Here is a 26,707-nt window from a genome sequence, read left to right on the forward strand (position 1 = left end):
CACAGCAAATATAAGAGTTCTGGGAAAGAACAATTTTCAAGGTTTTACTTTTTTACAATGCTAGAAATTTGGGGACTGAAGGAAATTTTGCTAAGGAGGCAGAATTCTTATGTGGAGGCAATTGCCTCATTCTCCCCTCCAGCATGGCATCCCTGGCTACACATCACTTTTGTGGTGCAAAAAAGAACCCTCTGGATCTTGTAAACTTGAGCACTGCAAGGTGCAACATGCGGCATGGAGACTGCCAAACAATACAAAATCATGCATAAAGGATCCACATTTTACTAAATACCTGCAAAAAACACAACTAAGGACCAAGCCAATTTACCTCCAAAAGAAAATAAAAAACCTTGTCAGTATTTACTAATCACTGACTTGGCAAGCATGTGAACTATCTCCAAAGTGTGCAAAACCTGGTCTTAAAGCCAGAATATTCTAAGTGTTTAGTATTCAGCTTCAAAAAACAATCTCATACGCCAGCATTTGACACAATAATTGATCTTAACTTTGGAACCCTACAGGAAATATTTGGACTACAAATCCTATGCTAGCATAAGAGTTTTTAACATGTTACTCTAAACAAATAGTACTTCCAAGCTAGGGGGAGCAAACATGCTTTGCATACAGAAAAAAAAAATCCCTAGCATTTCTAATTAAAAACATCTCCAGTTAAAAGCATCAGCTAACCTCTAATTATTTGTGAGGCCTGTAAATGCCAAAGGGGATAATACTGGACGTCCAGGTGAGTGAAGTGGTTACTCTCCTCTGGGGTTTAATCTGAATTTTTAAGGAACTATCCAAGGTCCTGAAGTGTGGCCTTCCTCCTCAAAATTTAGCCCTATGGACAACTCCTTTAAAACCCAATGTAAAATCCAGAGTGGATTTACAGCCCCACTGACATGGAAGCCATCATCCATCAGTGGGCCTGAATGGACCAATAATCCAAACTGATATAATGTCAGTTCTTATGGTCTTCTGAGAGAAATGTTAAGGAAAGAGAGGAATGCATTCATTGTTTTAACAACTTTGTGCTTTGAGCCTTTGTTTCTGATATAAAAATATCTGTCAGATAGTTGTGCATCCTTTTAACAACTCTTCATTACTTGCAGTGTTTTTTTCTAAAGAATTTATGCAATGTTTGTAAGTGACTGGGATATCACATATAATTGCACTGGCACTGTCACATCTCCAACTAAATTTCTGTTTGGCTTATTCACAAAGAAAACTTAAATACCAAGTGATGCTTGTGACTTTTACTCCCCTTTGCCAGATGACATTCATAGTCTATTTCTCCAATACACTCTTCCTCACATAACATTCCCTAATATGAATAGAGTGCTGCAGTACATTAATCTCAGTAGTCCTTGCAGTATTTTCCCCTTTTCTCAGAGTGGAAGCCTATTCTTTTGTTGCTGAGGGTACTTACATCCAGGATTCCCCCTGTGGACCATCCCAGCCATAATTCTGACATGCTGGTTGTGTTCACTAAATCTAGAGCTGACAACCTATTTTGTTGAATCAGATGTCCAAATGTGTTCCCTAATCACAAAGGCTTATGTGCATATCTATTTGTGTCTTCAAATCACCTGTCAACCTATAGTTACCTGATGAATTTCATAGGGTTTTCTGAGAGATGATTTGCCAATGCCTTCCTCGGAAATACAGTCTATAACGCCTGGTATTCCTTGGAAGTCTGCCTTCGAAGGAATACCTAATCACACCTGACCCAGCTTAGCTTCCAAGAACAAATGTAACCTGATGCCTTCAGGATATTTAGGCCTATACACACTTATTTCACAGTGTGCCCCACTGATTACAGTGGGGCTTCTTCTCAACAGAGATGTATAGTAATAGTAACAACAAGTACATTTCTATATCGCTTATCAGTGCACTTAAGCACTTCCTAAGTGGTTTACAATGTGTATGTTAATTGTCCCCAACAAATTGGGCACTCATTTTAGTGACCTCAGAAGGATGCCAGGCTGAGTCAGCCCTGAGCCCCTGGTTGGTATTGAACTCATAACCTACAAATCCCAGGCTTTCATAGGATGGAGCCATGTCACTTCAAGTGGGATGAAAGTGCTTGAACTGTGTAGTGCAGATACACCCTTGTGTTTGTTTAGCAATAAGTTGTAGTCCTAGTCATACTTACATCTCCAGGTTGCTGTACATATATAATGCAACAATTTCTCCTGGTTGTGTGTTTAATAAGATCTGTACTGATAAATTTACTTTGACAGATTGCCTACCGTTTTGTGGAAAACAGAATTTGCATTCCTACTATTGTCTGTAGTGACCACGTTGCTATGAACATAGGACTGCTTTTTTCCAGTTGGAGGTCAGACAACAAGCAGGCTAGGTTGAACTCCTACTCTTGTTCAGAAAGCAAGCTCAGTCAACTTTAATACCCCCTTTGGAAGAAGAGATCCTTTCCTGTTCTTTCTGTCTTACAATGAGGAGAATCAGTCTTAAGGCTAGAGCCATTGCTGGTCTCTACGTTTCATTATTTTCTGTCACATCCTCAGCAGGGTTAATGTGTTATATTCAGTGCATTCACAATCTGTGTATATACTAAACTGTGTGCCTGTTATCACTTAAACCCTCCTCTAATGCACATAAAGGAATCTTGTAGCACCATTGAGACTGACTGAGAGAAAGGAATTTATAGCACAAGTTTCCATGGCCTTCAGTCAACTCCATCGGATGCATGCTGCAGTCCACATTACGCTAAGAACTGTCTTTTTCGCAGTTCTAAAAGTGCTATTCATTTTCTTTGTACATTTTGTGTTAAACAGACTAGCATGACTATGTCTTTGAATACTACCTCCTCAGGTTCAGTAATCATGTGAGGAGTAAGCATGTTCTTGCCCCACTATCCTTTGCCATCCTCCACTTGTGGAGAATGGTTTTCCAAAGAAGACAGCTTCTGCTGCTCATGAAGGCTCTGAGGTTAAATTCTCAAAGCAGCTTCTCTGGACAGCAGAGGCTATCCTCCTCAGAAGATTGTTGTGCATGTCTAGAGGGGGAAGGGATAGCAAAGCTTCCAGTTTACAAACTGTGGATATTGGGAATTCTCAGGTCTTGCATAAGTCGATTACATTCATGAACTGTATTCACCAAGGATATATTTGGAAATATTTTTTTAAAGTCAAAATGTTTTTCTCAAGTGTAACGAAGCTGTGGCAAAGAAAATAATCCTTGACTAACAAGAATATTCACAGTTTGAGACTCGTTCTGTGCAAAATTATCACATTTTTGCAACATCATCAACAACAAAAACAGCATTTTTCTGCATGGGAAATAGTATTTTCTGTGCAAACAATAATATTTTGCACAGAATAAGCCCCAAAACTGTGCAGTTTTCACAGACTCTCTCATAGCAAGAAGAAAGCTGATAGAAATGCTCATCCTTACCTTCAAGAATGAAATCAGCAAAGATTATATCCCTTATATTCACTATTTCTCCAGAACAATGATCTTGTCATTAAATTCTGCAACCTGTGGCTCAAGCCTTAAAAGGCAGGCATCAGATCTATGCCTAATGTCTCCATTTCCTTTTGGGATACCTTCATAGAGTCTCTGGAAGGTGTCATAATGACTGGAACCAAAGACAAAAATAACGATCTTGCTACAAGATATTGTGTATTTGTTGGTCTGTTGTTGCTCCCCACCTTGATCCATGGGGAAAGGTGGGTAGAAAGCATCATCATCATCATCCTGTGCCATTCATTTTGGGCAGCCCCTTTCTAGCACGCAAATAGTTCAGACTCTCCAAGTCTGAAACAAAGAAAAAGATATTGCAGAAGCCCAGCTCTTGTTTCCACCTTACAGTCCTCACTCAGAAAGTGGAAACTGGTAGCAGATAAGACTCCACTGGTGGCGGACTGGCATCATGTGTGTGGACAGTCAGAGCCATTTGGTAACTCTTCTATTCAATGAGTCCAGACTCAGAGGGACATTTAGGTCCAAGGGGCACTAGATAATGAAAGCTTTTTAATATGAGAAAAATTGGGTACACAATGCAAATTTAACATATATGGGAGAAATCTATTGGTGTCTGTTGAACAATACAATGGTCACATTGGTGGAACAGATGCCTTCCTCTGAAGCCCTGTGTGCTACCTAAATCTTCTCTAAAGGATCTGGGGCCATCTAAAACAGGTTGGGATGGAGTAAGAAAAGAATGGGAAATTATGCTCAGTGAGTTGACATCTGTTGAACAATGCTGGAAGGAAAACTGTATGTTTATTCTCTGTTAAAAGGCTTGTTCATTTTACTGATATTTGAGTGCAAGGTTATAATTTTCAAAACTCCACCCCATTTCCAAATGGACACAGTCTCTGATACAGCTTTTCCCTCCAACATAATTGGCACCTTCTCATAGGAAATGACGGTTATTGGTACAGAAAAACCATTTAGTATCATTCACATTTGGGAAATAAAAGCATTTACAAAGGTCAGAATAAAATGTGTTCTCAATTATTCCAGTGACAGCTATCACAATGATCTACAGGAAACCTAAATGACTAAGAATTCATCTTACTCTTTCATATATAGAGTAGCATTCTGTTGATTACTCCCAACTAGGGCAGACCCATTCAATCAACTACATGGATAAATCCAACTGACTCAATGGGTATGCTCTAATGAGACATACCGTATATACTCGTGTACAAGTCGACCTCATGTATGTCGAGGGAAGGTTTTAGGGCCAAAATCGTGGATTTTGATATGACCCATGGAAAGGTCCTGAAGGCAATACATAAGGATGTGTAACAAAGGATCTAAAGGGAAAAACACCACTTTGCTCCCTCCTTCTCTGGACATCTCCTGGCCATCTAACATCACTTCCCCATTGCTGGAGGAAAAGGTTTTAACATCAGATTGAGATGGGAAGGAAGTAGAGTTAAATGGGCTCATGCGTGCGCACACACACACACAAACTCCTGACAGAACAGCTCTTTCAGCAATCACTGCCGAAGCACATCAGACATTGCTTCCTTCAGGACCTTTCTAAGCAGTATTACTGTATTGACCTGTATATAATTCAACCCAAGATTTTAGGGTCAATTTTTGGACATAAAGTTTTTAAGTTATAGTTGAGTGTATATGGTAAACAAGATTTAGGTTATAGTGAGTTATGAACTACAAATTTTCCTTAGTAAAATATTTCCCCACTGAGATTATTGATACAAATAATGCAATTCTTATGGTACAATTTAGCCATACTTTTACATTAATAGTTAAGAATCAGATCACTCAATATCACAATTTAAAAGTTCCCTTCTCATGGACAAACTTTAGAAAGGTCAGCATGAGGTACTGCTGTCAGATATTTAACAACTGAAACTGTAACATTATGCATATTTACACAGCTTGAACAAATACTGGATTAGACAAGACAAATTTCAATTCTCAGGAAAGGCGAATAGGATCACGCTGCACACGTAACTTGCAGGATGTTACAGGATCTCCTTTCTCCGGCTGCTGCCACACTAGAGAAATAAAGCAGTTTAACACCACTTTAACTTCCACAGCTGGACATTGCACATAGTGTAGTGTGAAAAAGATGTGCAACTATTTATTAGGGTGCATCTTGCTATTGTTGCTGTTGTGTGCCTCCAAGTTATTTCTGAATTATGGTAACCCCAAGAAAAAACTTATCATGTGGTTTTCTTTGTTAAAATGAGGTTTGCCATTGCAATCCTCTGAGGCTGAGAGTGTGTGATTCGCCCAAGGTCACCCAGTGGGTTTCCATGGCTGAGCTGGGATTCTAACCCTCATCTCCATAATCATAGTCCAAGCCATAGTCCAACAATCAAACCACTACACCATGCTGGTTCTCAGGGGGCATCTACACTGTAGAAATAATGCAGTTTGATACTGCTTTAACGTCCATGGCTCTATGCTGTGGAATTCTGGAATTTGTAGTTTTGTGAGATATTTAGCCTTCCGTCAGAGACAGTAATAGAATCATAGAGTTGAAAGAGACATCAAGGCCCATTCAGTCCAACCCCCTGCCATGCAGGAATACAGAATAAAAGGACTCTGACAGATGATCACCCAGCCTCTTGTTTAAAAACCTCCAAAGAAGGAGACTTCACCACTCTCTGAGGGAGTGTGTCAGCTCTTACTGTCAGGAAGTTCCTCCTAATGTTTAGGTGGAATCTCTTATCCTGCAGTTTCAGTCCATTGCTCCAGGTCCCATTCTCTGGAGCAGCAAACAACAAGCTTGTTCCATCTTCAATATGACATCCCTTCAAATATTTAAACAGGGCTATCATATCACCTCTTAACCTTTTCTTCTCCAGGCTAAACATACCCAGTTCCCTAAGTCTCTCCTCATGAGGCATGGTTTCCAGACCCTTCACCATTTTGGTTGCTCTCCTCTGGACACACTTCAGCTTGTCAACATCCTTTGTGGTGCCCAGAACGGGACACAGTATTCCAGGTGAAGCCTGAATAAAGCAGAATAAAGTTGCACTATTACATCCGTCAGTCTAGACACTATATTTCTATTGATGCAGCCTAGAATCGCATTGGCCTTTTCAGCTGTCATGTCACACTGCTGACTCATGTTCAACTTGAACAGAGCTCTGTTGCCAAACTAAAATCCTAGAAATCCATAGGATGAAGCCACGAGAGTTAAAGTGGTATCAAACTGTTTTGTTTCTGCAGTGTGTCAGCATCCTCAGGCCATGTGTCATGTAAATCAAGAATAACCAAATTTAATCCTATCTTCCCTCATCGTAGCTTCTTTCCAGCTGTGACTGTGTGGCCCAACATTCCCAATTATTTTAACTTTCTATATACTATAGGCAAAGCTTGGGAGTGTTAGAGTTTAGGACTACAGTTTCCCGAATTTCCTGGTGCAGCATATCCAAATTCTACCTCTGTCATTTAGTTATGGACTCTCTATGATAAATTAATACTTTCCACAGTTGAACTGTGCATAATATTACCCACCCTTCAAAATTTTGCAACTACAAAACACTCAACTTAGATACCAGATATCATTTCATACCTAGCTGCTGAAACATTGAACTAAGAATAAAGAATTTTTCATGTCACTCAAGTATTGATTTTACAAACTCATTTTCTACCTCATGGCAATGTTTGGCTTGTAAAAACTCCTAGGAAAGTGGAACAATCTAAGAAGCTATTCTTTGAGCAGGCCTTCAGCCTGGTCATAAAAACTACTATAAAACAGTCAGGTTCTGTCTATTGGCTTTCCCCTATTGAACCATGGCCTGCAAGCACTGATTTAAGACAGGCTGCTACTCCTACCTTCAAAGTTTTGTTAACACACACACACAGGCACACACACCACTTCAGTGTTATAAATCATCTCAACTAGCTATTCTACAAATGTTAAATACAACACTGGATATAAGACAGATCCCTTACAGAATGCATAACAATTGCTAATTCAACACAAGTGTCCCTGTAAAAAATATCTTTGTATGCAACCCTCACAGTAATGAACAAATCAAGAGCCAGACTCTTGATACAAATCTATGTTCAAGCTAAAAATATTTGGTCTACAACTGTGATGACTGGAGGTTATTCTGCTAATGCAAGTAGTTCAATCCATTCCAGATTTTAGTCTGAACTTGAAAAGATTTATCCTTGGTGCTGAATCCTAGTCCCCAAATAGCTTCAGCAGTCTGGACAATTCCTTAAAGCTTTGAACTAAAACTCAAGGCCTGAAACCTGTTACTACACAGACATGAGAGTTACCAGCCAATAACATGGTTCTACTATTGTGTGGAATATCAGAGGTATAATTGCCACACTTCGAAATGCTTCAGCAACTTACTCCTCGACCGAAAGATGCCTTGAAGACCTCTGTCAAAAATAAACCCACTTTCACTTCATGCTTTCTTCACAAGAGAGCGTGTTATGGTTCTCCAAGCACACTTCAAACATTGCTACCAATCATTACCATAGTAGTTGCTTGTCTTGTCATTTCTGAATGATATTCCAGCAGCTTGAGGCAAAGCACTTTCATTTTGAAAGAGAAAGAGAGCTAGTCCAAGACAGCTCAGAAAGGGCAAAACATATTTACATATTTATTTTGAACCCTTCCTTTCTGCCTCCACAAAAACACATAAGGCAGCAATTAATACTAAGATACATGTTGAAGATTATCGCATTAGCTTCGCTGCCAGGACAGACCCAGGATGTAACTTTCTTAAGGCAGATCTTATTGCATTCACCCATAAGCGGGCAGTATGCAGCCTGTATGCAATCCAGGCTTCTCTGGGCTTGTCCCACATCTTTTCAACAACAGGAAAACCTCATTTTTGAAAAGCTGCAAAAGAAGCCTGGACATGTACATGCAATAAGATCCACTTTATGAAAGTCACATCCCAAATCCATACTAAAATAATAATAAAAATAATAAAAATTTTATTTATATCCAGGTTTTTGTTTCAACAATCTAAGCGGCGAACAACATTAAAAAGATACAATAATATATAAAATCCCCCCCTTAAAAAGGATTAAACAGTTTTAGCGATTAAAATTACAAAGACTAAAATCTAAAAACAATAGAACAATAGTGGACAGAGTCATCACATATATATGTCGGTGGGGGGATCTTTGTGTGGCCAGGTGCTATTCCGGGAAGGCCTGCCAGAAGAGGTCCATCTTGACAGCTTTCTTAAAGCTATCTATGGCCTGTTACAGACTGCCAAAATAAAGCTGCTTCGGGTCTCTTTGGAGGTATGCTATTTAAATGATGCATGGGTCCTAAGAGTCCGGAGGTCGTGCCAAAGCCACACTCCATTCCAAAGCCACACTCCATTCCTGTCTGTAACAGGCCTAAGTTGGTAATGTGATGGATCTCATCCAGCAGGCCGTTCCATAAGGTGGGAGCGATCACGGAAAAAGTCCTCTGGGAGGTTGCAATCAATCTGGTCTTTAGAGACTGCAACAAATTCTTCTCAGAGGACCTGAGTGTACAGGGCGGATTATACGGGAGAAGGCAATTCCTTAAATAGGTTGGGCCCAGGCCATGAAGGGCTTTAAAGGTGATAACCAACACCTTGTACTTTGCCCAGAAACTAATAGGCAGCCAGTGGAGTGATTTCAATATTGGTGTAATATGGTCACTCCTAGTTGTTCCTGTAATCAATCCGGCTGCCATATTCTGTACCAGTGGAAGTTTCCGGACTAAGCACAAGGGTAGCCTCATGTAGAGCACATTGCAAAAATCAAGTCTTGAGGTTACCAGTGAGTGTACTACAGTTTCAAGGTCACCCCGTTCCAGGAAAGGGCACAGCTGGCATATCAGCTGAAGCTGATAGCAGGGGCTCTTGACCGTCGCATTCACCTGATTTCTCATCTGAAGCAATGAGTCAAGAAGCACCCCCAAACTGCGAACACGGTCCTTCGAGGGGAGCAAGTCTCCCACAATTCTCCAGGTAACATAGCTGTAGGAGTTATTCTGGCTAAGGCTGTTCTAAAAGGTAAATTGCCAGAGCATTAGCTTTGTCTATGTCTGTGTTTTCCCACCACTGCCTTTTCCCTAGATGATTTTAGGAAACAAGCTGCAGCTTGTTGTTCCAAATTTAGGGTGACACAGCCCACTGGTAAATCAATGCCTGTGAGCCCAACATGAGGGGTGATCTCCCATATCCCAAAGACCCCTCACAAAGCGTTCTCCTTTTATTTCTCTCATCTTTGAAGAGGTAATGACATTCACACCTTGACCTTGTTTCCATCTTTAATTCTGGTTTTCTTTTTACTGGCTAGGTAGCTGAGCAATAGTCATTCTATCTTACATGACATTTTATTTGTATTCTCACCACTTTCTGTTTCTCGTGTCTATTGCTAACATCCTCCTATCACATTTTTTGGTATGAGCTCCCCCGTGTTTTTAAGCTCATTATTCCATCTTGTCTGGCCTTCCACCTCTCTGCTGTTTACCCCTTCTATCTTCTCCACAGTTTTTAGCTAAACAGTTATTAATCTAATTTAAATCTTCCTACTTATTTACATATTTGTTCCATTTATCTCTATATTAGAGAGTCCCAACTTCTCTATTAGGAAGAGACAGTCCCTGCCCCAATGCAGTTGAAACCTTGACTGAATGCTTCAGAGAATGCCTTACTTTTGCTTGAGCCATTGCAGAGCCATTCATCTTTGTCTTAAGGCTTTGTCAAATTCATGCTTCAGTTTGGAAATCCAAAAGGTTCAAACTCTTAGTATGTAGCTTACTGATCAAACTTTATTTTGTCAATTTATGCCCAAAAGTCCAAAATGATGCAAGAATTAACAGACACACACACACACACACATATAGATATAGATATAGATATATATAGAGAGAGAGATTACAAGCGCCAAGACTGGAGCAGAGAGGGCAAGAGTATAAAGAAAATCTCCATAGCCAAATCTGCCCAAATAAACTGTATTTACAAAACAAATACTGCAAAGAAACTAAGAGGAGAGCTGGTTCACCACCTTCCTCAACATGTCTCCATATTTTAAAAACATGTTTTTTTTTCTTCTACACATCACTCCACCATTACAAATTCTGCAACTATTCTATTTATATGCATCAAACATTACATGAAAACAATAGCAAATCAGTTGCCAATTTGTTGGACACCCAGATGCCATGTTTGGCTAGGCAGATTGGGGGGGGGGGATTAATTTTATTTACTTATTTACTTTTGGTCTACAACTCCCCAAATCTCCTGGTCAGTATCAACTGGAGCAGGTTGGTTGTTCTGTCAAGATGGAAAAAATGTTGTGCAGGCCTGATTGTTACCATCAAACCGAATTTATAGAGGATTATAGCTTATATCTCGGCTCTTCTGGTGTTTGTTTTTAGATAACTGCTTCTTGATGCAATCACAGCTGATGCGATGAGGTCACAACGGTCAATTAGACTGAGGCCAGAACTACCTGCCATCGCTACAAATTAGAATTCTGCCCCCACCACAATTTTGCAAGTGAACAACTTCAAATCACCAACATCAGGGAGTAAACAAAAATAGTGTACACCAAAGACCAAGCTTTTTCCCAGTTTTCCTGAGGTCTTTTTGAATCTTTCTTCATGCAGCAGGATGCAAATATTACAGAGACAATGCAGAGTGCATTCAAGAGGATGTTAATCATAAACTGAAATGGTGGGCTTTCTTTCTGGTCCACTGGCTTTTAAAACGCATCCTACAGCACTGTGACAGACGGAGATACAGCCTATCGAAGAGCTTTATTTGATAATGCCACTACTTGGCAATATCCAATCAGAGATATGAGGAGGTAGAGTTAAAGCTGTCATTACAGGGGATTGTTTGGCTGAGCTCCCGTCTGCTGCTAGTTCTGTGAGCAGACTGCTTGCAGATGTTTCCTTGCAGTTTTTGCTTCCTAAATCAGATACTCATTTGAAGCTTACTCTTTTTTGCATGTCTGTCTCACTCTTTCATTCCTTCCTTCATTTGTTAGTTTTAAAAAGAGTGTTTTTAATCATTATTGTTACTGTTTCTGATTTCTACTTTAATCTTGTGCCTGTCTCAACCTCTTTGTCAGTCCCCCCCCACACACACACACATCTGTCCATCCTCTCCTAGTCTTTACCATATTTTCCCTTTGCTGATATTGAAGGTTAAGTGCTGGACTCATGTAGCTGCCTGGTGACATGGGACAGGTGATAAAATGTGATACTGAGGGTAAGCAATTCCCTTACAGCCCACATATAAACCTTCAGTCTCATTCTCTCTCTCTACTCCTCTTGCCCACATGCTGGTGGTTCCTGGCTTCATTTCCATCTCCTTTTCTCCCCACATCCTACTACTTCTAAGCCTAGCAGACCTGACTTGATCTCTCCCTCACCAGGCCAACTCATTCTGATGTCTGGGGCAGGGCAACAAATGGTGCCCCATCCCGCAAGCCAAGGTGCATAATACCAACAGTCCACTAAATTAATTTAGCACATTAGCCAGGAAATCCCACAAGCGCCTCTCTCTATTGCTGGCAGTACAAATATAATAACAAACAAAATAATTAACTATCTGCTGCCCTTTCATTTCACTGAAAATTTGCTGTGCAAGGCAACAGCTTCATCCTTTCTAACAGTAGAGCTAGACGCATTTGCCTCTGGCCAGTGTTGCTCTATCATGATCTTTTGTATTTGGGATGTCAGGGCAGACTTGGTTGCTCTTCTATCTCCCTAGTGTGTCTCATAAACTAAGCCCAGCTCTTACAGATTCTATAAGCTGTCACCATGTTATATCTGAGGCAGTGGAGGAGGGGATCTGTCCCCTAATTCTTCTGATGCTTTCTTTAGATATAGTTGTAAAAGGCTCAGAGGAGGTATGATGTGAACCTCTACATCTATGCAAGCTTCTCCCATTTTATGTCTCCCTCACCTGAATCAGCTCACTAGATTCTATTTGGTGATATGCCTGGACGGTCACCTACTCAGGATTACTTGGCTTTCTCAGCTTATAGAACCCATATGGACCCATCACTGATGTCTCTTTAAGATCTCTTTTCAAGGAACTGGCTGCTCTTCCCCCCATACCACCCCTACCCCAACACTTTCGCTTTGATCAGAACTGCCCTACTGTTAACCTACTTCATACCACACCCAAAGGCACTGAGCTGCCTTCATTTCCAAGATGCTGGGGGAACTTTCACACTAAGTAGAATGTTGCTAACTGCTCTGAATCATGCCTTATGTCGAGATCTTTTATTTACTGTACATCAAGATTCAAAATTAACCCCCAGCAGCAAGGTAAGTATGTTCCTGAACTGCAGCCATGGCGAATGGAGTGGGAAGGCCAACTCAAACTGTCATAAAGAACAACAGAGAGGAGGGCTGCAATCTGCCAAACTGAGTTGGGGGTTACTACTGCCAGGGCAGGAAGAATTGTGAGCTGTCCGGAAATAGAGTCCTTGCCAATCACTTCATTTTTTGAAGTTGTAGAAACAGGACATACAACCAATAAAGAAATCCCTGGGGAAAAGCCCTTTTAGAATTACACAGTGGCAGAATGGTAGGTGACAGCAGGGTAGTATCCAGCCCAGACTTAAACAAGAAACCCATGAACCTTATTTATCACACTATAAATTAGTGAAAAGATTTCTATGGTCAAAAGTAGCCTGATTAGTGAAAAGTCCATTCCATACCTCCCTGTGCCATCTGCCCTGTATCTCATTTGACACCTTCTCTGACAAGCTGTCTAAAAATAAGACAGGTAGGCATATGCTTAGTTCTCCTGTTTCATCATAGTTAAGGAGGTATGTGTGTGGTGTGCAGGAGGAGAAGGTTGGCTCATTTGATGTGATCAGGCAGAATATGGGGCTTCTGGCTTTCAAAAAGCCCAGTCACATACACCTATGTGTACACACAACTTTTCCTTCCATAACTTGAGCACCAATCACTTGCTTTTACCTTTTTCAGTCCCATCTCATTCTAAGGCAAAAAAGCAAGAAACCTGAAACATCTAAGAGTCCAGCACACATTTTCCTTTCTTTTGCTTCTCTACTCACATGCCACTGTCTATTTCAGTTAGAGAGGCCACTGTGCCCAATGAGAGAAGTCACAGTGCTGTTCTCTACCTTTCCATAAAAGAACAGACTGTGAGCACTTGCTCCTGCATTTCTCTGGTTCACTGACAGAGAGATTGGCAATTGTGACCTCTGGTTGATGTTGCCTATCTGAAGGAGGAAAACCAGCCATTGTGACATCTGGCTATGTTGCTTACCTGAAAGAGGGAGTCTGGATATTGTGATCTCTGGATGATGATGCCTACCTGAAGGAGGAGAATGGCTAGTATGACCTTTGGCTTATGCTGCCTACCTGAAGAAAAGAGACTGGCCATTGTGACCTCGGGTTGATGCTGCCTACCTGAAGGAGGAGATCAGCCATTATGACTTCTGCCTGATGCTGCTTAACTGAAGGAGGAGACTGGACATTGTGACCTCTAGCTTATGCTGTCTAACAGAGGGAGGGAGACTTGTCATTGTAACTCCTGGCTCATCCTGCCCACTAGCTAGCTAGCTAGCTAGCTAGATAAATGGGAGCCACTGAAAAGATAGTAACAGCCCTTATTCGGTATGAGAAAGGAACAAGGCCAGAGAAAAGACCCAAGGAAAACTAAAGCTATTAAAGGAAAAAAGAACAATCACCCTGAAAGAGGAGTACAGCTGTCCCTCCCTTTTCGTGGATCTCTCTTTTTTGGGGTAATACAAGCATGGAGGGAGAAATGGAGGTGCGCACCCATGGACGGCCCCACACACACCATTATTTTCAATGGAGCTCAAATATTTGCGAGTTGCCATTTTCACCGGGGGGGGGGGGGGTCCAAAACAGATCCCCTGTGAATTGGGAGAGACTACTGTATAACTAAAGTTTTACTTCTTGCCCACTCCTACCCAATATATGTAATATACATGCAGTGGTCCACTAGCTGAACACAGTCTATGACCCATGTAATGTAGTTTCCTGAATGTGTGGCACCTCCATCATTTTGCAGTATCAGGCAGGCAAGCCACTGCTGGGACACTATATATGGCTGATGGCCTAGGTTTTTTTATCAGCAGCATGAGTAAAATGTTGGGTTGGCCTGATTGTTAGTCATCACTATTTGCATATCCTTTTTATTGCATGAGACCAGAACAAAACATTACAAAGAACACTTGACAAGACCAAGTTTTGCCTTGAATTCATCATGATGAGAAATTCAAAGCAGTAGGAAAGAAATCAAACAAAATAGGCATTCATTTTGTACTTGACATACAGGATGTGCTGGAGTCAATCCATGGAAGCTTTATGTCCATGGACCCCAAGTTAAGAACCTCTGCATTAGAAAAATCTTTCAGAAGCTTAAGTCAGCTACTAAATTACTCCATCATTCTGCAGCATGTTGTTATTCTTATTTCACATATACACCTAGTCCTGTTTAGTGAATAGAGTGCTAAATCCTATTACATTCATTGGACTGATGTATCTTCCCCCTCCATTAACATCATATCCAGTAAACATCCCAAATACTACTGAGACACATTTCCATTCCCACATATTTTGTTAAGAGAAGCCTATTTAAAAAGACATTGTTCATTTACTTTAGAATAATGACAGTGAGTCTGGCCTTCACCTAGGTTTCATACGCTTTTCATGAAAAACGGGTTCTCTCTAGTATGCAAGTTTCATTCTTCTTTTAGATTAAAAGAACACAGAGAGGTAAAGATACATACCCTTTATATCCAGATCACATCTTCAAAGCTCTCATTGCAAGGAACTGTTCATTATCTAAAAAGGGGGGGAAAGTAAAGACAAACATGGTTTGTTGAAGTTCATAACACTTTAAATTACAGCCCCATGAATTATATTTCCAGTGCCATTAAAAACACCATAGTTTGGACATATCCCCATTAATTATATCAAATAATAACCAAAAAGGAAAATATAAATTTTCATGACATTTAGCTCCTGTTTATTGGGAACAAGAGTTAAATATGCACTTAAATCTCACCTGATGGATGAAAAGGGGCTTGGGAAGAATTGTGCCCCTAAATTGTAATGCATTCTAAAATCTAAATTTTGCCTAGTTTTGGAATAAAACACCAACATTTTTTATGCCTTCTGCAGGTCTGAATGCTACTGTGGTTCAATGAAATGAGCAGACAGAAATGTATTCATGCATGTAAATTCCTATGGATTTGTTTCATTTCTGAGCTGTTACATCTGCACTTTTTACCCACCCATTATTGCACCCTTCGCCCCACAATTCAATTCCCTTTGTTTCAGTTGTGAACTTTTTTGCCACTAGTATTCAAAGGATCAGCCCAAGATGTTTTGCTGCCTGTGGTGAGCACTCTCCTTAATCCACATCGAGAAGCTGGCAAAGGGAGGGAGTAATCCATGATCCCTGAGGCAGCAAGCTAGTTTGGAAGTGGGGGAAAGCCAGGCCAAGTATAGGGCAAACACAGCTCTGTCCTCCAGTAGAGGGGAACATCTGGAGAGCTGATGTTGAATGACTGAGAAGCTACCACAACTGTCTCCCAGCATCTACTGTCAGGAACAGTCATTTCACTTTGGTTAACAGTAATGCCAGCTCTGATGACCAATGTAACTTCCAACCCTGTTCAAGTTTCATTGTAGTAGAAACATACTACAGAAACATTCTACGGTAGTAGAAAAATACTACTGGGGAAAAAACCCAGACTGAACTAAATAAAATGCTTTGGAACTTTTATCATACCAGCTGCTCAATTCAAACGGCAGAACACATCTCTCAGTCGTCTCAAGTATAGCACACAAATCTGGGCCACAGTCAAAATAGACCATGCAATGTTGTGGCCACATTCACAAGCTGCGAAGCTGAATAGTATACTTTTTTCAGTGAATGAGTGCCTGGGGGTGGGGGGGGGGGGGCGCTACACAGTGATACCAAAACTTGCCTACTATGTGAGAGAAAGAAGAAAATACATCCCCATATTGCCTAATCAAGATCTCTCTCTCTCACACACACACATCTTTCTTCTCACACAGCGATACATGCTTTCAGCACAATGCTGGAAGTCCAATGTGAGCTCAGCATTCTCACTTTGCCAGGAGTAAAGCAGGAAACAGAGAGACTCATAAAGCTTCCAGATGAAGATCTCTTTACCAATTAAAATACAGGGAAGACACTGTACAACACTGTTCATTCCATCTCCTCCACCCACTGAGCACTTTTAATGGAGACATACAGTGTGTAGCTGGAAAACATGAAAGCAGCTTCATCCAGACACAACCCACAACAAAACTGCATGAATGAGGCTGAGCAGCTACAGGATTAAAGTCTTACCATGGAGTACCCTTCCTGTCTTCTGGGGGTCTCAGCACAACGCTGAAGTCAAGCAAGTGACTCTAGGCAATGTCCAATGTTTGAAAAAAAAAGAATAAAAATACAAATGTCCATGGAAAATCAACAAAAACTCATACCTCCCAAAGCCTGAATTGTTGCTGCTGTGGCTGAATTGTTGTTGCTGTAGTTGGTATTTCAAGGATGAAACTAAGGATGCAATGCTATATATTATAAGGGTGGTTAACACAGCCATTGTCATTTTCTTGCAGCTCTTTGGGAATCTCTGAGGATCCCTCACCTTTGCCACCAACTCTGCTATCCAAATCCAGCAGCATAGTACGTAGCACAAAAAGCAGTATGGGTCTGAAAAGCAGGGGCTTTTCTTCAAAAGTATGCTTTTGCCTCAAAACAATATGCACCCTACCCAACTACCTTGCTTAACAGTAGATTCACATTCCAGAGGAGATGCAAATCTACTCAAAGGCAAAGTAAGCAGAAGGTTGTGCCTTGTTTAGAGGCCCAAAGGTGATTTCAAAGGAACAGCAACATTTTTTCACACCCAATTGGAAGGGGAGGTACAGTGCAGCAAACCATGGATTCCAGCTCACCCATGAAACTTGCCCAACCCTGTTATACACACATCCCTAGGGGAAGGCTTCACTGAGCTCAACAATGACTGACACCTAAGAAAAAATATATAGCATTACTTCATAATATTTCATGACTGCTATGTATTTATAGGAGAAAAGAACAGCTTACTGTATTACAATCATCAGTCACTCCCTCTGAAACCATTGCAGATTCATGGCATTTTTATACTCTACTACATGTATACAATCAAACTAGAAGATCATATGTGGCTTGAAAGTATATGTGTTTATGGACCAGAGACAGGAGGACATGAGTAGGATTCAAGTACGATAACTGAAGTTGAAGTGCACCGTCTTTGTGGTTTGGCAGAACAGAGCCTTCTGACTGACCCCTCTTGTCAAGTTTTTATGACAGGGCATTACATAACTGATGGATGGTAATAGTTCCAATAGGTTAGCTCAGTTTAAGACATTGCAAACAAGTGAAAACAATCACAGATCAAGAGGGAGAGAGGGATTGAGAAATATGAGTGACTCAACTGGGGAAAAATAAGAGTGAAATTACTTTGGTGATCCGTCTGGCAAGTTATGTTAGTCAGTGGCCAGATCTTTTCAAAAACAATCATGATCAAATATTACCAAATTAGGTGCCTGACTCTGAAAAGGATTCTGCCCCATGATTTATGCAAGCGTAGACTGTTGGCACATAGAGCCAAGTGTACTGTGTGCCTTTTCTATGTGCATTTTCAACACAGACTAAATCCCAAATTGTGAAGATTCTTCCTAATCTAGGTTTTGGCTCGTGGTGCTTTTCTGATGCTCAACAAACCCATGTTTTTACCATTAAAATAGTTTTCAATATTCTTCCCATCCTTACTTCCTTGTAATCTCACTGACAAAAACAAGGGGGCAACTCATCATAGGTAAGGATATTACTTGTAACCTGTTCCTTCCAAAGTTAGACAATAACAAGATGAACTGACTTGCACCTCTTTCCCTGTCCACTAAGCTATTGAAAAGAAGAAAACTTGAAGAGGAAATCAATTCAGGAGTGAGTTTTATATGATGGGGCTGTGAGCTCAGTTTGGCTCTTGGAGACAAACTCATTGAAAGAACACATGCTCAGTTTTATTTTTTGAAAAACTGTTATATACCCCCTCCTGTAAGCAGTCTGCATATGGCTCCAATTAGTGGATGTTGCAGTTGAAGTATAGGGAGGAAGAGGGGTAGCAGACCTGAAAATCTGGTGTATACCTACTGATATATAGCCCTAGGGCAATGCTAGAGAGGGTAGATAATCTGCAAATATTATTTTCCAGTCCTGCTTTTCTCAAGATCTACTTTTTATTTTCTGACCTTTTTGTTATTTACAACTTTACTTTAAAAAAAAATTAGGCCCAGCCCTCAAATGCATTTCAAGGCTGTAAGCACTAGAGACAGCGTTTCATTGCCTCTTCAACCAGGTATTTGGAATTTTTCCAGCTTTGCTATTTGGGAGCAGACACAGCTTCCATAAATATGCTGGTAAGAAGCAGAGAAACCATAAACACGCTGGAATAGGAAAGAAAATTATGACCATCCTCTGTGAACACCCTGTCTTTAAAGTATGGCCACACTCAGTGTAGATAGGTGAAACTATTTTGCCACATCATCCATCAAAGCTGAAATCCATTTACATACTCCTGAATGGTGAGTTTTCATTACCAAAGATCATATTGTGGTTGGACTGTTCTATTAAGGGCTGGAGTTCTTCACAGACAAAATCACACAATGCCTCCCATATAATCAATTATATGCCATCCCTCCCCCCCCCCCCCCCCCACGCATTCCCCAAGCAAGCTCAAAAGATTCATTTTGTTATGTGTACAGCAATAAAAGGAATATTCTCGGAGAGAGTTTTGAACCCAAGGAAACTTTTTGGTATGCAGATTTATTGTTTACACACATCTGCACTAACTGACCACTGTAAAGATCTGAAAGATCTGAAAACATAGGGCAAGGGACATGATTTGCATCTTTCTGGATCCTATTACAGTCTATCCCACACATATGCTTTTTAACCTAAGGCTTTAACATCACTCTGTATTGCATTTGAAAAAGTGGGTGTATGTTCACAAAAGCTTAAGCTAAAATAAAAACTAGTTAATTTTAAAGGTGCTGCCTCGTTCCTTTTCCCTCCTCTACCTCCCTTCTTTCCTTTTATGCTGCAAGAGACTAACATGGCTACGTCTTTGAGAAAAACTACAATGTCACTTCAAAGGCAGCTTCCTTCCAAGGAACTGTTATATTAGACACAACTGAAACTCACACATGGGGGAGAGAGACGCAAATAAATTAGGTATTTTTCTGGTCCATCAGCATCCAGACTTTTGTCCACCAGATGACGCTCCAAAAGCCATCTCTAAATTTCCTTTCAGCTCATGCATAATTTGCTTTTTGTTTTTCAGCAGCCAGATTCCATTTAGTCCCCAAGGCCTTCAAAAGATGACAGCCAGCCAATTGTTTTAATATGTGTGAGGAAAGCATACAAATTCATGCCTTCGCTAAATAAGTGAAGGGAAGCCTTCGCAGCGTAGATTGACTGGCTGAGCCCATTTAGCAAACCTCCTCCAAAAGTGGACATTCAGCACAGAGAGAGAAATACTGCTGGGCATTCATGTGTGCACACATACACACACATATATAAACACACACGCTTAGGGCTGGAAAACAGTTTCACAAGAAACTTGATCAAATTAGCCTATTCACATCTTTGGACACTTTCTATGAGTTGAAATACACTTCACCTCAAGAATTTGCACTTCTGCAATGTTTATGGAGCATTTTCAGAAAATAAAGTACAGTTGGTCCTTCGTATCCACAGGGTTCTGTTCCAGTCCCAAGCCCCATGGATGCCCAAAACCATGGGGCCTCAAGTCCCATTGGTTTTAATGGTGACATGTTGTGCACACAGCTGTGGCAGGGTGACTGAAGTGCATGCACCATCACTGGGGTGAACAGGGCAGGGCCATCTGCGGATGCTCAGATCCATGGATGGCAAGCCCATGGTCAGGGTGGGCCAACTGTACACACAGAGCAATGCACACATTTTGAAATATGAAAAACTAAAAATTCATACAATTGAAAAATATGCATAAGCACACTTTAGCCAATGGGGAACATGAATACATCACATAAACTGCATAAATAAATGCACACGTTTGGGGAAATGTGTACAAATTTCCATGCAGAGAAAGAAACAAAACATTTCACAATGAGATATAGGGTGGGAAGAAAATTCAGCTTGGATTTGAATAAACTCAACAAAATTGAGATTTCCATAGCTGGTGCACCTTGTCCCTTTAGCAGATAGTGGCAGTGATAAGATCTCGTTGGCCACCTCTTCACTGATTCAAAGCAGCCTCTTTCTCACATTTCTTAAGCACAGAGGCACAAGCCACATGAACATCCATTTCCCTGCTACTCACACGTGAAGACATGTAAGTAACATTTTGGAAAAAAACTACATTTCTATTTTGCCATGGAACAGTATCTTGTAAACAAAAACGGTTACCAACCTACAAAAATGGTTATTTCACAAACAAAACTGCCTCCCTTCTCGCAGCGCTCTGTAGTACAGGAGAGAGAGGATGTATGGCCCTCCAGATGTTGAGGCAACTCCTAGAAGTCCTAGCCAGCACAGTCAATGCTAGGAGGTGTGTTCCAACTTCCAACATCTGGAGGCCACAAATTGTCTACCCGACTTACAATACAAGCAAGTTCAGTTTCAGAAAAACACTTCAATAAATTGGCATGTGTGCCTGCAAATACCAAAAATTAATCCAACAGCACAGTAGCTATATGCAGAAATCTTATTAGTTTCCAGATCTCCCTTTGCAAAGCAGCTTGTAATATCATAACTATCTTGTACTGCAGAGTATTAATAAGAAGATTGTTAAACTGCTTAAGAGCTAAAGGCTAAAAAGTCTAGATGCAAAGACCTGGAACAGGAAGAACCAAAATTTAGGGGGAAAGCAAGTTTTCTTCCCCCCTTTTTTTCCCCAAGTTCCTTTTTTCTGGAAAAATTGGGAAAAAATGAAAATTGAAATAAATGGGGGGAATGGATTATGGATCCCTCCTTTAGGACAATAAAACATTTACAAGGTATTAATATATTTATTCCCCCAAATTATTTCTAAAAACTATGTAAGAGGCAGACTTTTATTTAAGACAATCTACAATCTAAAAAAAAAATCTTACAAAATAATCATGCTGCTTCCATAAATAACTTCAGGAAACAGTGTGCCCAGTATCATAATGGCCTACATGTAGTTGTTATTCCCACCAAGAGTAAATGCATTGAACCAACCCAGATGAATGGTAAATCAACATTTCAGTAAAGCCATCTGATTTATTGGGTCCAGTAGAGTAGGGATTAACAATTGGATTTAGGCCAACATCAGCGGGTATCCTATTCAGATACGAAGAAAACAGCATCTATTTTCTTAACAGACAAGAATGCTCCTCAAATATTCAGGAGATCAATTATTTCCAAAACATCCCCAGACAATTAACATAAATAAAGACAACAATAATTAAAAACCACTGGCCTTCAGGGATAAGAGAGGACGCTACTTTCCATTTCCTATTGCATTCTAACCAATTGTTAATTACTTTCTTATAAAAGATTTTGTGGGCACCAAGTAATGTTTCTTTTTTACTCGTCTTATATAAATTGTCTAGTCCACAGCTCTTCAAGGATACTAACAGTTATTTATGGCCAAAGCAGAAGCTCTGCCATTAATGGTGCCATGCATCTGTGTAGTAACAGAAGAGTTTAAAGGTGCAAAGCACAAGATTATCCAACTTTCAGTATTAGAGTCAAATGCTGTCAGGTAGTGAGAATGGTGATCATTAGTTCTTCAGCAACCTGAAAAACTTGTGTTGTTTTTTTTTGGGGGGGGGGTTTGATTAAAAACCAGTGGTATTTGTTTTTAAACCATTTAAAAAAATTACCTCTACAAAAATCCCTTAAACTAGCATCTAGACAAAATGCAAAGCACATAGAGACCTGGCTCCAAAAGTTTTTTAAAGCACAAGTAGATCATTTTGAGGCAGCCAGTTTTTTGGGGAGGGTTAGTAGGAATGCATATGTGCATATATGTGCATTGTGACACCAATTCCACCACCACCCAGTCTGCAACCCAAAATCTTTACAGCATTTTTGAAGCAATGGGATAGGCTACAGATACATCTAGTTTGGTGACATTGCCAGGTTTGACCATTTGGAGCCAAACAATAATCTTTTAACACCAGATTCATGATCCTCTTATCATACACACAGATTTGCACCCTTCTTTTCTACATAAAAGAAGGAGGGGGGAATTATATAATTTACATGAGCAAGTATCATAAATATAATCTGTTTTGTTGTATATATTTTATTATTACCTTGCAGCTGACTCAATACTGAAGCCCTATCAGCCAAATAACATGAACAGTTCCTTCTCATCTCCTGAAGAAAAACTGGTCTGACAAGCCACTATCAGCTCTTGCTCTAGGAACATTATGGGCACATTCAACAATACATTGGCCACGAGTCAAAACTGTCTGTTCTGTCATTTCATGGCAACCTATTCCTTTCTGGATTATGTAGATCTGAATCCTGTTGATCATCCCGACAAGAATACATCCACTGAATCAATTATTGACCAGTGAGTCACTTATGTAAATCCCATTGATTCAACAGATCTGCTCCAGATGTGATTATGATTGGAATCCGACCTTATTCTCTTTGCATCATTAATATTATTACTTTCAGGTCCTTAAATAAAAAACCATCCACAAAATTTTCAAAAGGCTTTATAAAGACAGACAAGTGGATAGTAAGGTGAAGGAAGAAAACATTAAGCCAGTATCATTCTTTCCCCTCTTTTGGTATGTTTTAAAAATCCAGGAAGTGGATTAAAATTTAAACTTTGTTCAAACAGTCAAAACAATGATTCATTTATAATGCCATGCCAGGATTGCTATGGACTAACGCCAATACGCCATACATACACATACATACATAGAGAGCAGGGAGGGGAGAGGGAGGAGGGCAGGATTTCCCAGCTGTCTGTTGCCTGATTCCGTAAACAAATGGATTAGGGACAACCATCAGATTGTCTGCCTATTTCTCTAGCAAACAAATGGATCATGCACTGACTTGGAACACAACTGCAGTCCACTCTGCAAACCCAAATGGCTTGAACTAGAACCTAGAGCCTTTTCTCAAACAAAGCTACCACGTTTCATTCATGGATCAGGAATATTTAAAGGTACATGATTCTCTTACAGATACTGTCTTGGGTCTCTCCAGACATCCAACCAAACAGCGTGCAAAAGGATCTTGCAGCCCCTTTGAGACTAATTGAAAGATAGTAGTTGGTAGCATGAGCTTTCATAGACTTGATGCATTGGAGGAAGTAGGCTCAGGTCTATTAAAACACCTCTCGAGAGGTATTCTTTCAGGCTTTTAAATAGTTTTTTATTATTTGTGGTCCCCCCCCCCCCCCACTTTCATATAGGTTCCCCATGCCTAACCCAGACTCATTGTATTTATATATCCTAATCAGACTTAAGACCTCAACAACACTATGGTTAGGAACTGACCTGCTAAACTGATGAGAAATGAAAGTAGATAAGCAAGGGTAAGCCAAAGCCTGGGAGAGTATCTTTTTGAACGACAGCTCCCAAAATCCCCTCTTAGCACAGCCACTGGACATATGAGCTGTAGTATTCTGCCAGGTTTAGTCCCAAAAAGTAGCTTTTCATGCTCTTAAGCCTTACGTCTTAAGACACCACTTTCTTGTCTGTGTGTCTGCAAGCTGAAAATGTGGTTTGAATTCAAATCTGTGGTTGTATCCCAATACAATGACATCTGAACTGAGTTATCATCTAGACATGGAGCAAAATGCACCTACCAAGTATCCATATGGGTTACATTTATACCCCATTCTCTCTGCTTACTATCTTTATATTCCCATTAGTTTTGAATTTATTCTTGGGACACAATCCTGGAACCATTTGCATGCTTTATCTTTATGACCACTAATAAAGTGAATGAAAACATCATGACTAATTGTAGCCATGTGTTTTATATAACAGAGATTCTAGTCATTAATATATGCAAATCCCTGAGGACTACCACAATGAATTCTTTAGGGTATAAGATTCTCAGGAGAATGCAAAACGTGCAGAGCAAGGGAACTTGGCATTTCATTCCCTATGGGAAACAAGTACTTCTGTTCACATTCTTTTCTGTGAATTAATCAGTCTGAAAGATACTGACAGAACCCTAAAGCACCTTGCAAAATTAATTTAGAAGAGACAGGACCTGTAATGGATTGAATTATTCCCTGCCCACCCCAAACCCCCCCCAAAAAAAAGGGGGGGGAGATTACTTAGGAACATTTTAAAGCACATGATTTTCATTCATTGGAATAGAGTGCTGTAGAGTAGGCCCTTGATGTCCACTGCTGTTTGGTTCCAGGACCCCTGTGGGTACCAAAATCCATGGATGCCCAAGTGCCATTATTTACAATGGCATAGTAAGATGGTGTTCCCTAAATAAAATGGCAAAATCAAGCTTTACTCTTCTGAATTTATATATTTTAAAAATATTTTCAAATCATGGATGCTTGAATTGGTGGATAAAAAAATCCATGGATACAGAGGGCTGACAGTATATCTAAATGTGTGTGCGTGCACGTTTTTAAAGTGTAAAGAAAAAATATATTAAAATAATTTTTGCTACATGGTGTTTAGAAACATTATGTGTGGGGTTTAATATCACATAATACAGTATATCATAACCAAGTTCCAACCTCTCCAAGACATCCCTCCCCCATTACCTATTACATACACATTTGATGAGAATACTGAACATACATTGCAAATGGACTCAATAGTTAGAGAACGCCATTGGAACAGCATCCTTTGGCAGCCATTGCTTAACATATTTTTATTATATTTCCTGACTTCAATTACAACCATAACAAAAACACTCTTGGCTATTGTGCATTTTTATTTTCATTAACCAATCCTGGCAATTTAAAACAAACAAACAAACACAGCCTTTGAAGAGTTACACTGTGATTCAGTGGAGAACATGCTGAGAAGATCGAGTTGCCAGCAAGAAGCCATTTGGTGAAAGCCAAACTCCTGCCAATCTGCTATGCATTCGTGAATAGGGAGTGTTACATGTTCATAACATTTTGAAGCCGTGGGGAAGCACTTTTCTGAATTGAAGGGGCATGGTGAGAAATTGAAAAGCTGTGAAAAAGTGAAATATATACCATAACATATAAAACCTAAACACATTAACAACCAAGCAAATAATATGTTTATGGATATAATAATAACTCGGGGATATTTATGCTCTTTTTATTCAAATTATCCAATCAATTAAAATACATTTTGTGTCAGGATACAGAGAAGCAAATGCTGCATCTAACATATGTACCGTTTATACTCGACTATAAGTCGACTTCATGTATGAGTCAAAGGCAGGTATTGGGGGCAAAATTATGGATTTTGATATGACCCTTGGATAAGTCAAGGGTAAAACTTGAGGACATGCAACAAAGGATCTAAATAATGAAGCAAAGGAAAACAATGCAAAGACATCTCTCTCATCTTCTTGTGGTTCTTTATCTTTAATTTGAATGTGAACTAGACAGTCCCCCAGATAGAGATTTGTTCTCAGTGGCTGCTGATCTGCATTTCTGCACAAGGAGTTTATCTGCAGACATGAGGAGCCACCCAATGCAAAACATCAGGAAAGGGAGAATGAAACCTAAGTGGCAGGAGAGAGGAGATGCAAAATGGCTGGCTGCCTGCAGGGGTGATCAAAAGCCAGTGAAGAGCCAGAATGGAATATTCCAAAACATTTCATAGCACTCTGACTAGGAGCACTGCAGGCAACATTTTGTTGCAGGTCCAGTGGTGTCACTAGGGTTGGCATTACCCCGTGCAGGAATTCATTGTGTCACCCTCCCCTCAACTTCTTCCCGTACCATAGCATACAAAATCCTTAGCAGTTTTTTGTACTAATGTTACTCATAAATCATAATTCCCATATACTACTGAACATAATGGCAACTTGTGACATACACAACTAGCAAAATTAAAATTATGTCTTTAAATTGCAATATCATGCACACAGCCTAAACGTATTTATATGTACATAGTTTCATACAGTTAAAGTGAAAGTCTGGTAAGATGAGATGTTTTCAAAGAAAATTTTAAAATATTCTATTTTATTTGTTTAGAATTAAAATTAAAAAC

General features: G+C 40.0%; 1 protein-coding gene across 14 annotated transcripts in view; it reads right to left on the minus strand.

Moving 5' to 3' along the window:
* The window catches only part of PLCB4 (phospholipase C beta 4), a 214,531-nt gene that overhangs the window by 175,783 nt on the left and 12,041 nt on the right, over positions 1-26,707 (minus strand). For 13 of the 14 annotated variants that reach the window (XM_089519296.1, XM_089519297.1, XM_089519294.1 and 10 more), the window contains exon 2: positions 15,214-15,268. The gene's annotated coding sequence lies outside the window, so the exon portion shown is untranslated. Of the gene's footprint in view, positions 1-6,322; positions 6,343-15,213; positions 15,269-26,707 lie in introns of those variants that run through there. The other variant, XM_089519289.1, reaches the window with a different exon arrangement.

Source organism: Sceloporus occidentalis, unplaced genomic scaffold (assembly GCF_023333645.1).
Source record: "Sceloporus occidentalis isolate IW3139 unplaced genomic scaffold, rSceOcc1.0.p SCAF_4, whole genome shotgun sequence".
NCBI lineage: Eukaryota > Metazoa > Chordata > Lepidosauria > Squamata > Phrynosomatidae > Sceloporus > Sceloporus occidentalis.